Source organism: Gavialis gangeticus, unplaced genomic scaffold, assembly GCF_001723915.1.
Source record: "Gavialis gangeticus isolate Ggan-Ray unplaced genomic scaffold, GavGan_comp1, whole genome shotgun sequence".
Lineage (NCBI taxonomy): Eukaryota > Metazoa > Chordata > Crocodylia > Gavialidae > Gavialis > Gavialis gangeticus.
The window spans coordinates 21,308,643-21,319,428 of record NW_017729001.1 but is presented as its reverse complement, the minus strand read 5'-3'; the positions used below and the strand labels follow the sequence as shown (position 1 = coordinate 21,319,428).

The window sequence follows — 10,786 nt, the reverse complement described above, 5'->3', positions numbered from 1 at the left end:
TTTTCCTCCCAAGGTGGAGAACCTTGCATTTTTTGGTGTTAAACACCATCAGGTTCTTGTCCGCCCATTTGCTGAGCCTGTCCAGGTCAGCCTGGATCACCCGCCTGTCTTCTGGCGTGGATGCTTTGTCTCAAAGTTTGGTGTCATCGGCGAACTTGGCCAGTCCGCTTCCGACTCCAATGTCCACATCATTAATGAAGGTGTTGAACAATATGGGTCCAAGGAGAGAGCCTTTGGGGACCCCACTGGTCACAGGGCACCATGATGAGTGACTGCCACAATTGGCCAGTTTTGCCAAGAGGTGATCATGGGATACCAGATTGAAGGCAGATGGTAAGGACCAAATATTGAGCTGTGAGCTGAATAACTCCTTGGGGTGAGCTGAGTAACTCCTTGGATTTCAGTTCCCCAGTCCTTGTCATGTGAAACAGCTCGGGGTAACCTGCAATATTTGCCTAGCCAAATGCAGTAAATAAGTGCTGCCTTCATATTCCAAACCTAACTACATACTGGTGGGACTGGTGAGCAGATCTGCCTTGGCTTACTGGACAGATGTGGCTTCTTGAGCCGATCAGTTTGCTGTTTCTTATTCATTCGTGTCTGAGATCCAGCTCATCTCTACTGAGTGCATTGATTAGTCCAAAATCACAGCTGCCATTCAGCCTCAGAAAAGTAATGTAAGACTAAAACAGAACTTGGAAACCCTGCCCTTCCCTTCCTGAAGGAGGCCTAGAATTGCAGCTTTGAGCAGTGGGCAAGGAGATAATGTTTTTTGAGTCACTGTCCATTGTCAAAGGAAGCCATTTAAAAATAAGTTAGGAAATACGGCATTTCTAATGTACTGCTGGAGACTTGTTGCAGAGGCAAGAAAAGCCAAGAGGGCAACCAGAAAACTTTATCACGGGGGCCCTCCATTCTGAGCTGCTTTTTGCATTGGTGTGGTGTGCAGGGATTGCCCAGACCTCACCCCTGTTACCACCTTCCCCTTCATAATCATCATAGCATTTTTCAAAACTCTTGTCGAAAGCTTGATTTCAAATGTTCATCTCTACATGCTACTGCGGAGGAGTTCTGCTTTGGTTTAGCCTTGAGTATGTAATCTTTGTGACTGCTGAATGTGTATTATCATTTTCTTAAAATAGGTATAGATTACGTATAGACTTAGCTCTTAGACCTGCATTGCTTTGAGCACTGGCATGACTTGCAAGTAAACATAGTTGAAATGTGGCAGATGGCTGGAAGGAAAACTGGAGGGGACGATTTAATACCCGTTCCGAGCCACCAGCTGGGAATTCCTTTATGCGTATCCTAATATAAATAGCATCCAAATGTACCTTGCTCGTGGCTTGATAAATATAAGCAGGCAGGGATCTTGAGAACTGTGAAGGAAAACTCTGAGGCAGCCAGGATGAGGAAGACAAGGTAGAGTGTGTTACCTCTCCACTTTGGATTTCAGGGAATTACGATCTGATTGAGACTGGTTCTTAGTTGCTATGGATGTAGCTAACTGCTAGGGACTGGATCTCCTTCTCTCAAAAGTGGTCTTTTCTTCCTGCACTAGAAAGGGGGAGGTATGTCTGAAAAGAAAGACTTGCAGGCTGTTCGCTCTGGAACTAGTGTGATGGCTCCCTGGCTGCTCTTCAAGTATCAACGTAAAGCACTTGTATGAGCCCAGATTGCTTTTACCTCTAGACTAATACAGCTACCACCTGGATACCTGACCAATGTAAAGCACTGAATTCTTGCAGTAAAATCCTGCTTTTAATTCCCAGATATGCTACGCTAAATTCTTTCCTGTACCAAAACTTTTGGTGGGGCAGGAGAGATACAGAGCAGGTGTCTGTGATTCTGGTGACTGGACTTGGTGTATCTTAGAGTAGCCACTGGGCCGGGTGGGTGCAAGTTCTTTAATGACCTACACTGGTGGACAACTGGAATCACTCCATGACATCGCTTTTGTTGAGTTCGGTAGAGAAGGAGGAATGCAAATAGTGAGCCTGGATCTTGGATGCTTGCTCCAGTGGGGAATTTCTCACCAAGAGATTCTTTGCAGGGTATCTGTGGCCAGATTAGAGGCCTTTGGGGGCCACCTGAGTGTAGGGAAGACAGCTTGAAATTTGAACCTGCTAGATACAGAGTACAAAGTGATAGAGGGTGTCCCAGTGTTAATGAACAGTTTGCACAGGGCATATACAGACTCCCTTGGTGCAACTTCAGAGTCCAGAAAATTTCCATACCATGTGAATTTGGCTGCTTGATATTCTTCCATGAAATGCAGGTGAATGCTCAGCAGTCATCGCCTGTGTATCCCATGGTTTGGCTCTTATTCATGGACTATAAGAAAACCAGAGGAAATTGGCATCACACAAAGTAACAAAGACATATCTGTCCGTGCCGTCCAGAAGACACGATCGTCCCTGCTAGCAAATCACTAGTAACACATATGGCCAACTTGGCCTCCGATATATTATTAGTGAATGGTGTCTCAAGGAGAGTTATCTATAGCGAGGGGATGAAGTCATCAGAAACCAGCCTGGAGTTCAGTCCCCGGCAGTCTGGTAACATTTGCTATCCAAACCCTAATAGGCAGGAGCAATACTCGAGGCACCTTTGCTCAAGCAGTATGGAAGGAGCATCTGATTTGCCTGGCTGAATGTGCATTTTAATTGCTCATTCTTTCCCCCTTTTTATATGATTTGATTGTGAATTATGTCCTTTTTTGCATTTGTAATTAGAGGGTAGAACAGATGGTAAAAGCTTTGTTTGAAGTGATGTAGCCATTAAAATAACTTGTGCTACTCACTGACAGTTCACTAGAAAGGAAGTTTGGCTCTTATCAAACTGCACTGAAAAAAAGTACAGTTTGTGCTACGGCAGGGTCCCGCGCTACAACTTAATGCAGAAGACTCAGGGCCAGGTCCCCAGAGGGTGCAAAGTGGTGTAGCTTCACTGACACTGGCAGTGATTGTTGATTTATGTCAGATGAGAATCTGGCCTCCCCTGTACAAGTTTAGCATTGGGATCCTAATTAATTTTAATACTGACATAAATCTCCACTTTTCATCTGTCCTTATAATCAGTAATCCTGCATTTGCACATCGTATGTTCATTCTCAGCTTCCCAGCTGTGCTTCTGCGCTAGTGAGTATTAAAGGGACCAGCCTAGGATTATGCAGCCCAGTAAATATTTTCTGTTGTACAGCGTTGTCTACCATTTCAGGCTGGTACATGTTGATGGCTCTGGGTTAGATCATGTTGGTGCTACCTCCTCATTGCATCTTTGCCAAACACATGCTATCATTTGTATGTATTTGGGCTGTAGCAGCACCTTGACATTGCATTCAGCATGTGGGCCCTGCTATTCAAGGTACTGTATGGACATGTGAAATACTCTCTGGTCCGAAGTGCTTGTAGCCTGAATAGTACAGACAAACAGAGGAAACGCCATTACCCCCGTTGTACAAACGGGGAACGGGCACAGAGATCCTGTGGACCGGATCATAAAGGGTATTTAGGTACTAACTCACAAGGGTTTCAGTGAGGTGTAGGCACCGTTGAGGATCTGGCTATGGTCATGCTGGGAGTCTGCATCAGAGCCAGAAACTGAATCCAGGTCTCCTAAATTCAAATCCAAAGTCTTAATTACAAGGCTGTTGTTACTCCAGTTTTTTTTAGTTATGGCACATGCCATGTGTAAAATTCACATTAATAAAGGGAGTGGAGGCCTTGAGATAAAGTTATTGTGGGAGCTATTTTGCCACATCATTACAATTATTCCCAGAAGGTTAAATCCTGGCTTCACTGAGGTTTCTTGGCTACTCACCATGGAGCCAGGAAATCAGTCTTGGTATTTAGTCTGGCAGAAAAGGGCTGTGGACTCAGATAATCCTGCAAGAGCAGCATGTCCTATGGTGGAGGCCCCACATCACCAAGCATCACACCGACCTCCGTGAAGCTCATGTCAAGGACGCTACCCTACAAAGCTGGCCCATGTGAGATTGCCTGGAGGAGTCGCAAGGGTTCAGTGAAGTATGAAATGACTTGGTTGGGTTTTTTTTTAATGAGCCAGACTCCTCCATTCATCAGCTTCCAACTTGGGTAGTGTTTTCCAGTGAAAAACATAGACACAGGCTTTCAAATCAGTAATGGAGCAAGATAAATGTTTAAATCCTTCTGAGAAACATGCTTAAATGCATTTCAGACTCTGAGTCTTTTCTTCTTTTGTCAGATGCCAGCTCTTTGTTATAAGGCACATATGCAGAACAATCCTGCCCTGGAGGGGAGTTGAGCAAGATGATCAAATAGGTCTTTTCCATTTCCGGTTTCTATGGGTCTCTGCCAGAGCTTGGAGTGGGCTGATTTGTATCTATTTCCACGTAGCATTGTGCTGCAAATTGTAGCAAAAAGCCCGAACATTTACTCTGTGCCTCGTTTTCTGTAAATCTGCATTATTATTAGGAGAATAAGCAGTGCAGTCAGGTCAGCTCGGAGACCAGGGACAAGGTTTGGCTTGGGCTTTGCTGCAGGCTGGCAGCCGTAGCCTGAAAAACACTGCCCTGTTAATAGGCATTGGAGGCGCTAGAAAAGGAGCTCTTTTGATTTGCAGTGGAAGCCTTTTGTTGCCTCTTGGAGGTGGGCATAGGTCTGGGGCAAGAGCTATAAGCTTACCAAAGAAGTCCAATGGTTTATGCCTCAGGTGGGGACTTAGGAAAGCTCCCTTTTGGGCTCTGCTGGCGGCTGTCCAATATTAGAGGCTGCAGCTTTCCCAGGCAGAGGGGATGTCCTCAGGCAGTTGTGGCATTGACTGTAGACCTACACAAGCTATGGAGCTCAGCCCAAGCTTTGCTGCTGCCAGGACCCGAGCTTGCTCATTTGCTGCTAGCTAAGCTTTATTTGTCCTGCACGCAGCAGTGGATACAGACAGGGCCCTTGCAAGGACCCGAGGGGTACACGAACTCCACCGATGCTCCGTGTGGCCTTGTGAAGATTGTGGGTTGCATCCTGTTTCTCCCCTTCTGGAGCAGGACCGATGACAGTGCCTGTCGCTGGCTGGTCAGATCAGTTTGCGAGCTCTGGGACAAAGCCCGCTGTCACGGCATGCCGGCTGGTAATCCTGTGGCTCAGCTTGGAGAGGGCGCATTGAAGTAAATGGCAAACTGACTGCGTGGGCGCCCAGCACATAGCACAACAGGGCCCTGATTTTGGCCGGTGCTGCGAGGTGCTACCATAACGCAGCGGACGCTAGAGGAAACCTAGGAACAGCTGGGCTTTGATGCAGAGCTGTTGTTGTTCTGATGTGTTAATTGCTCACCAGTGCAACCACTGGGAGATTTGGACTCAACATGAGTAGTGGTCCATATGTGCAGAGCAGACGGGGAAAGGCGCCAGCTCCCAAAGTTAAGGGGCTGGATTCTCAGCCCAGTCTAGCCCCGTTGAGCTTTGCTGATTCATACCAGCTGAGATCCCCACCCCATGCATAACCCAAAATGACCTTCACAGCCAGGACCTTGTAAAATCCTTTCCATCCAGTGTTTTAAGGAGAATGTATGCCATATGGAGGGGACGTAGGAGAATAATCTTAATAGAGAGATAAGCACCTGTTTCCAGTCATATCGAGACAGGAGTTTATTCCTCAGATTTAGTTCTTAGATACCTACTATTTTTGTGGGGGGAGGAACTGGGGAGAGGGGTTTATTGCAGGCAAGAAATGGCAGTTTGTGGGGAATGGTGTTCTGCAATGTAAGAAATACTCTTTAATTCACACATGTGCCTAAGGGCATATGCAGCACCCAGTCCAAAAGGCCTCACCTGGTGCTGTGAAGCATTGTCATGATATACATTTCAAACCGCAGTAACCGTTTGCTATCCCGAGGGAGACGGCTGAGTGGGAAAGGTGAATGGTACGTGCCATTGGAGAGAGGCGGTACGAAGAGAACAATAAAGGTAACAGAGAAGGATAACTGTAAAGGTAATGTTGGAAAACGCACTTGCAAAAAGGTTCATAGGTGAACAATTCTTGCCGCCTCGCGGCCTGGGATGCTATTCACTGGAGCTGTGCGCCAGATGAAGGAAAGGAAAACCGGACAGCAATGCTGTGTTTTCACTGTGATTGGGTTCTCCTTTGAAAGGGGGAGCGTGTGCGCCTGAGAGAGAGGAAGAGTGCGACTGAGCGAGCGTGCATATCTTCCGGGCTGAGTGCAGAGCATTCTCCATGCTGCCTAGGATAAATAGCCTTGTGGACATTTCCCGGCCATGCTCGCTCGAGGAAAGGTAACTTTTCATTTACAGGTATTTAACCTCTGGCTCCCAGTTTAAATTGGGTCCAGGCTGCAATTCATTCTAATTTGAGCCAAGTAGAAAGCTCAGAGGCTTAAATCTACAGCAGCAGTCGTTGCAGCACGGAGCCATCCATCTGGGAGCATCTCGGAGCAAGTTCTTCTTGTGCTCCTCCCTACCGGGGACTGAAGCAGTAGACAAATGCAGAAATCATACAAACAACGTCTGAAACAAACACTTAGAAGCTGGCTCTGCGCGGGTGCCCCAAGGCCCTCCATCGCAAACAAACTGGCATCAGTCATAATTCATTTCATACGGGCAGGGGCGAGAGTCTAGACTCATAATGGGGATTAAATCTTTGAAACTCTCTAAAGCCTTCCTGCCCTCAGTTCTCAATATGTTAGATGCTAGGGGCAGGGATGAGAGGTTCTCAAGTTACTGTTTTTTCATAGTATGCCATAAAGAGCCTGCTCCAAGGCCTGCCAGAATCCGTATATGTCTTTTAATCAGCTTCAAATGGGCTTTAGAGCACATCTGGGGAAAAAGGTTTGCTAATCTGAGAAATACCAGGGTTCACTCTTATCTCTTTGTCTGCAAAATGGGGCTAAAGATACCTCCTATGAAGGCGCTTTGAGATCTAATGATGAAAGAGCTAAGAGGCATTATTATTATTATTATTTTTGGCATAGGGCTTCATGAGATGTTGACTTTGCTTTTTGGCTTGTATCAGCAAATTATGTGCAACTACCTTTAATGGCTTGAAAGTGGTCTGAAAGAGCAGAGGTGGTGCCAGGGGAAGTTGGTTGCCAACTGCAGAGATGCAAATTGAACCTGCTGGTAACAAGAACTAAATGACTTAAAAAAATACTGAACAAATAAGCAATAACACAACTGTGGGGCATAAACCTAGTTGCCAAACATTTGTCCATAAATGTTAATCCCAGTACAAAGTGTTATGTCAACATCCCGGCTGTTCTTTCACCAGGACTTCCTAATCATGAGCTCTAAGAATAAAACTGATGTATATTTATACAGGAGACATTTCATTATTGAAAGAGGCCAAACTAGCATGTACAACATGGGGACTGAAACATTTGTTGGCTTAAATAATAGGCATTTGCAAGCTTCTTTCACAAGGCACATATTGTGCATTTTTCACTTGTAAAACGTGGCTGTTAGTATTTCAAATATGCTTTCTGCAGGCATTTATTCTAGACTCCTGATTGCATGAGATCTACAGTCATCCAGTCTGGGAATAAGGGAAATGGCAATGGTTGGAGGGCTGGAGCACATGACTTATGAGGAGAGGCTGAGAGAATTGGGCTTATTTAGTCTGCAGGGGAGAGGATCGAGAGGAGACTTAATAGCAGCCTTCAACTACCTGAAGGGAGTTCAAAAGAGGATGGGGCCAGACTGTTCTCAGTGGTGGCAGATGACAGAACAAGGAGCAATGGGCTCAAGTTGCAGCAAGAGAAGTTTAGGTTAGATATTAGGAAAACCGTTCTCACGAGGAGGGTAGTAAAGCATTGGAGCAGGTTACCAGAGAGGCTGTGGAGTCTCCATTCTTGGAGGTTTTTAAGACCCAGCTAGACAAAGCTTTGGCTGGGATGATCTAGCTGGGGATGGTCCTGTTTGAGCAGGGGGTTGGATTAGATGTGACCTCCTGAGGTTCCTTCCAACCCGCATTTTCTATGAGTCTATGAAATGAGGTGAGGGCTGCTGATTTGTGTAACAAGCCAGAACTAAGTCTAGCTGTTGAATATGAAATTTCAAGCCATTAATTAAATTTGCAAAAACTGCTCGAAGGGAGATTTTGAATGACATGTTAGAGAAAATTATATCCACTACGTGAACAAAAAAATAGGTGAAATCAATAAGATATATTTTTAATTACTGGCTTTGATCTACCATGTAGCATCGCCTCTCATCTACTGTTTAAGCACACAGATGCTCTCTCTTCTTTCTAAAACTCTTGAAACTTAAAGAGTCAGGTTAACAAACCCCATGGAAATTATGCAGCTTTAACTTCTTGGCCAGGATGGTTGGCACACGGTAATTTATGTGGTTCACCTATGATGAATGAAAACCTTTTTCTTCCTAAAAATATACCGTAGGGGTGAAGCTCTTTCCTCTTCAAATGCTTCAATAGAAACAGTCACTGTCATTGTAATTGGATTTGAAAGAAATTAACAGGTCCAGGTTCTCTCCTGCAGCATGGTATAGTTGCTCGCCTCCCACCAAACCATGCCAACTCACCCTATGCCCAGCACAGATGCTGGAGGATCCCACCATTCACTCCCTGTTGCCAGTCTACTCTGAGGAACGAGGATGTGTTTCTTATACTGCACAACCCACTGACAACTGTATGGGCACCAAGGAGGCATCAGTAGAGAGCAGTGGTCAGGTCGCTCTCATTTATAACTGCAGCCCAGCCCAGACTGCAGATTGTCTAGGATAGAGAGAACTGGAAGGAAACCTCAGTATCACACTTCTGCATTCTCTTATCCACCTGCCGTAGCCAAAGATTGGATTGTAGTGCCTGGTTACCACTGTAGTGTCCTTTGCTCGTTATACAACGTGACTAAGTACATAGTCGAAGGGCCCAAGGCTGAACTGAAAAGCAAGTGAACAGACATTCACTTTTGATTCCAGGCATGCAGCCACTTGCCTGCGGTGGCCCAGGCCAGAAGCTGGGGGGGGGAGGGGGTGCTAGAGCACACCTCCCTGCTCGGCTGGAGCAGACAGCTTGGGCCAAGGCTAGCTGCCCACCCTACAAGGGAGGAGGGGGAGTTTGCAGGGGAGATGCAAAGCATCCTGGGAAGCTGGGGGACCGTGAGTTAATTTGAATCTGGAGGGGATCTGGGACAGAAGTTCAATAATCTGATTGAACCTAAATCAGTTAAGTCTGATACTACATCTATCCAAGTTTGTTTTAAACCAGTTTTGGCCATTTTGAAAGTGGTTTATGTGTAATGAATTTCTGTTGTGTGAACTGGTTTCTGATCACTTGTACCAGGTTGTGTGTCTTTTTTTGTCCCTAGCTTACATGTAACATAAAAGAATCACATAGGCACACAGTGGGATCCCAGGGCCTATATTTACCAAGCAAATATAACACATACACCACCCCTCTGTCAGACCGCTAGTAGCTTCTGAAAGATAGACCGCTAATGGGCTCACCCACTACTGCAAGGGATCATATAGGCTGGTACTGCAGTCTAAGGCAGTGCAGACTTTATTATTCCCCTCTCAGCCTGTGGTTGAATCATTGTTAATCTTCGACAGCGGGCTGGTTAAATAGATGCATTCTCTTGTTGCCATTTTGTATATATTTGTGGGTTTTCATTCTTTTAACCTGGCGCACACTGTGTGTTTTTCACTTGCAAAATCTGGCTAAAAAAAGAATTTAAAAACTATTGATACGCAAATGCGAACATATCATTTCGGACAACAAATAATCAGGAATGGCTAGATGGCAGTAATTCACTCTCATTTTTTCCCTGATGTTTATAAATGGCTCAAGTTTTCCCCTTATGGTTTATGATGTTATCATGCTCCTGTCTAAGCTACTACCTTAAAATACATTCTACAGGGTTATTTTCTCCATAAAACACCGACAATAATAATTTCTCCTGTAAAACCTTCGGTTCCTGCTTGCACTGTAATTTTAGATCTGCCAAGCCAGCCACATATATTTGATGGCTAGCAAATTGCAGGCTTGTGGATATGCACTATCCCTGCTTACTGCCATCAGGTCACGTTATGCCATTGTGATGACTTATTCACCAAGCTGGTGCATGTGAACTCAGATCACCAAGGATGATAGGACATTGAGAGGCAGGTTTTATGAATCATTTCCTTCTAGCTGCTAGGACACTGGCCAGGCCAGGCGATCCTGGTACTGAACATAGTGCCAGTGACCTTGTACAAGGAGAGATCACCCAAAGCAGAAGCCAAATTAACATGCGTGTTTCCATCTAATTTAATCCTGGGCATTTATGTGGCCCACAGTAGGCACCACCATAGAATTCATGCATCTCACTTCAGGTTGGCAGCAATATGCTGGGTCCAGGATCTCCAGCCAAACTGCTTCCCAGTCTGATGCTTCTTCCCAGCACTGCTGTGTTGCTTGGCCTAACCTCAGCCACATCAGGAGTCCTTTTGGGGCAAGGCTGTCTCACTCAAGCTACATACAGACAGTCAAATGCCCGAGGCTGGATTGGTACAGTTTTTGCAGCTTAGTGTACGATGCAGAAACTAACTGAGAAACAACTGGACACATTCACTTTTGGTTCAGGAAATTCAGCCACATGCCTGCAGTGGCTCAGGCCAGAAGCTGGGGGGTGCTAGGGCATGTAGCTAGAATGGGCTGTATGTTCACTTCCTCTTCCTGCTGCCCCTGAGGTCGCTGGGATTTGCAGTCCAGACTCACAGCTGCAGAACTCTTTAGGGTTGCTCAATGCTTCCTCTTTCTGCTTCCAGGTGCCGCTCAGGTTTGCAGTCCGCAATTG

At 45.7% G+C, this 10,786-nt stretch overlaps 1 long non-coding RNA gene across 1 annotated transcript in view; it reads right to left on the bottom strand.

Moving 5' to 3' along the window:
* Positions 1–9,060, bottom strand: part of LOC109290657 — an 11,470-nt gene extending 2,410 nt beyond the window's left edge. The window contains exon 1 of the long non-coding RNA XR_002095646.1: positions 9,050–9,060. This is a non-coding gene — a long non-coding RNA (uncharacterized LOC109290657). The remainder of the gene's footprint in view (positions 1–9,049) is intronic.
* Between the last annotated feature and the right edge of the window lie 1,726 nt (positions 9,061–10,786).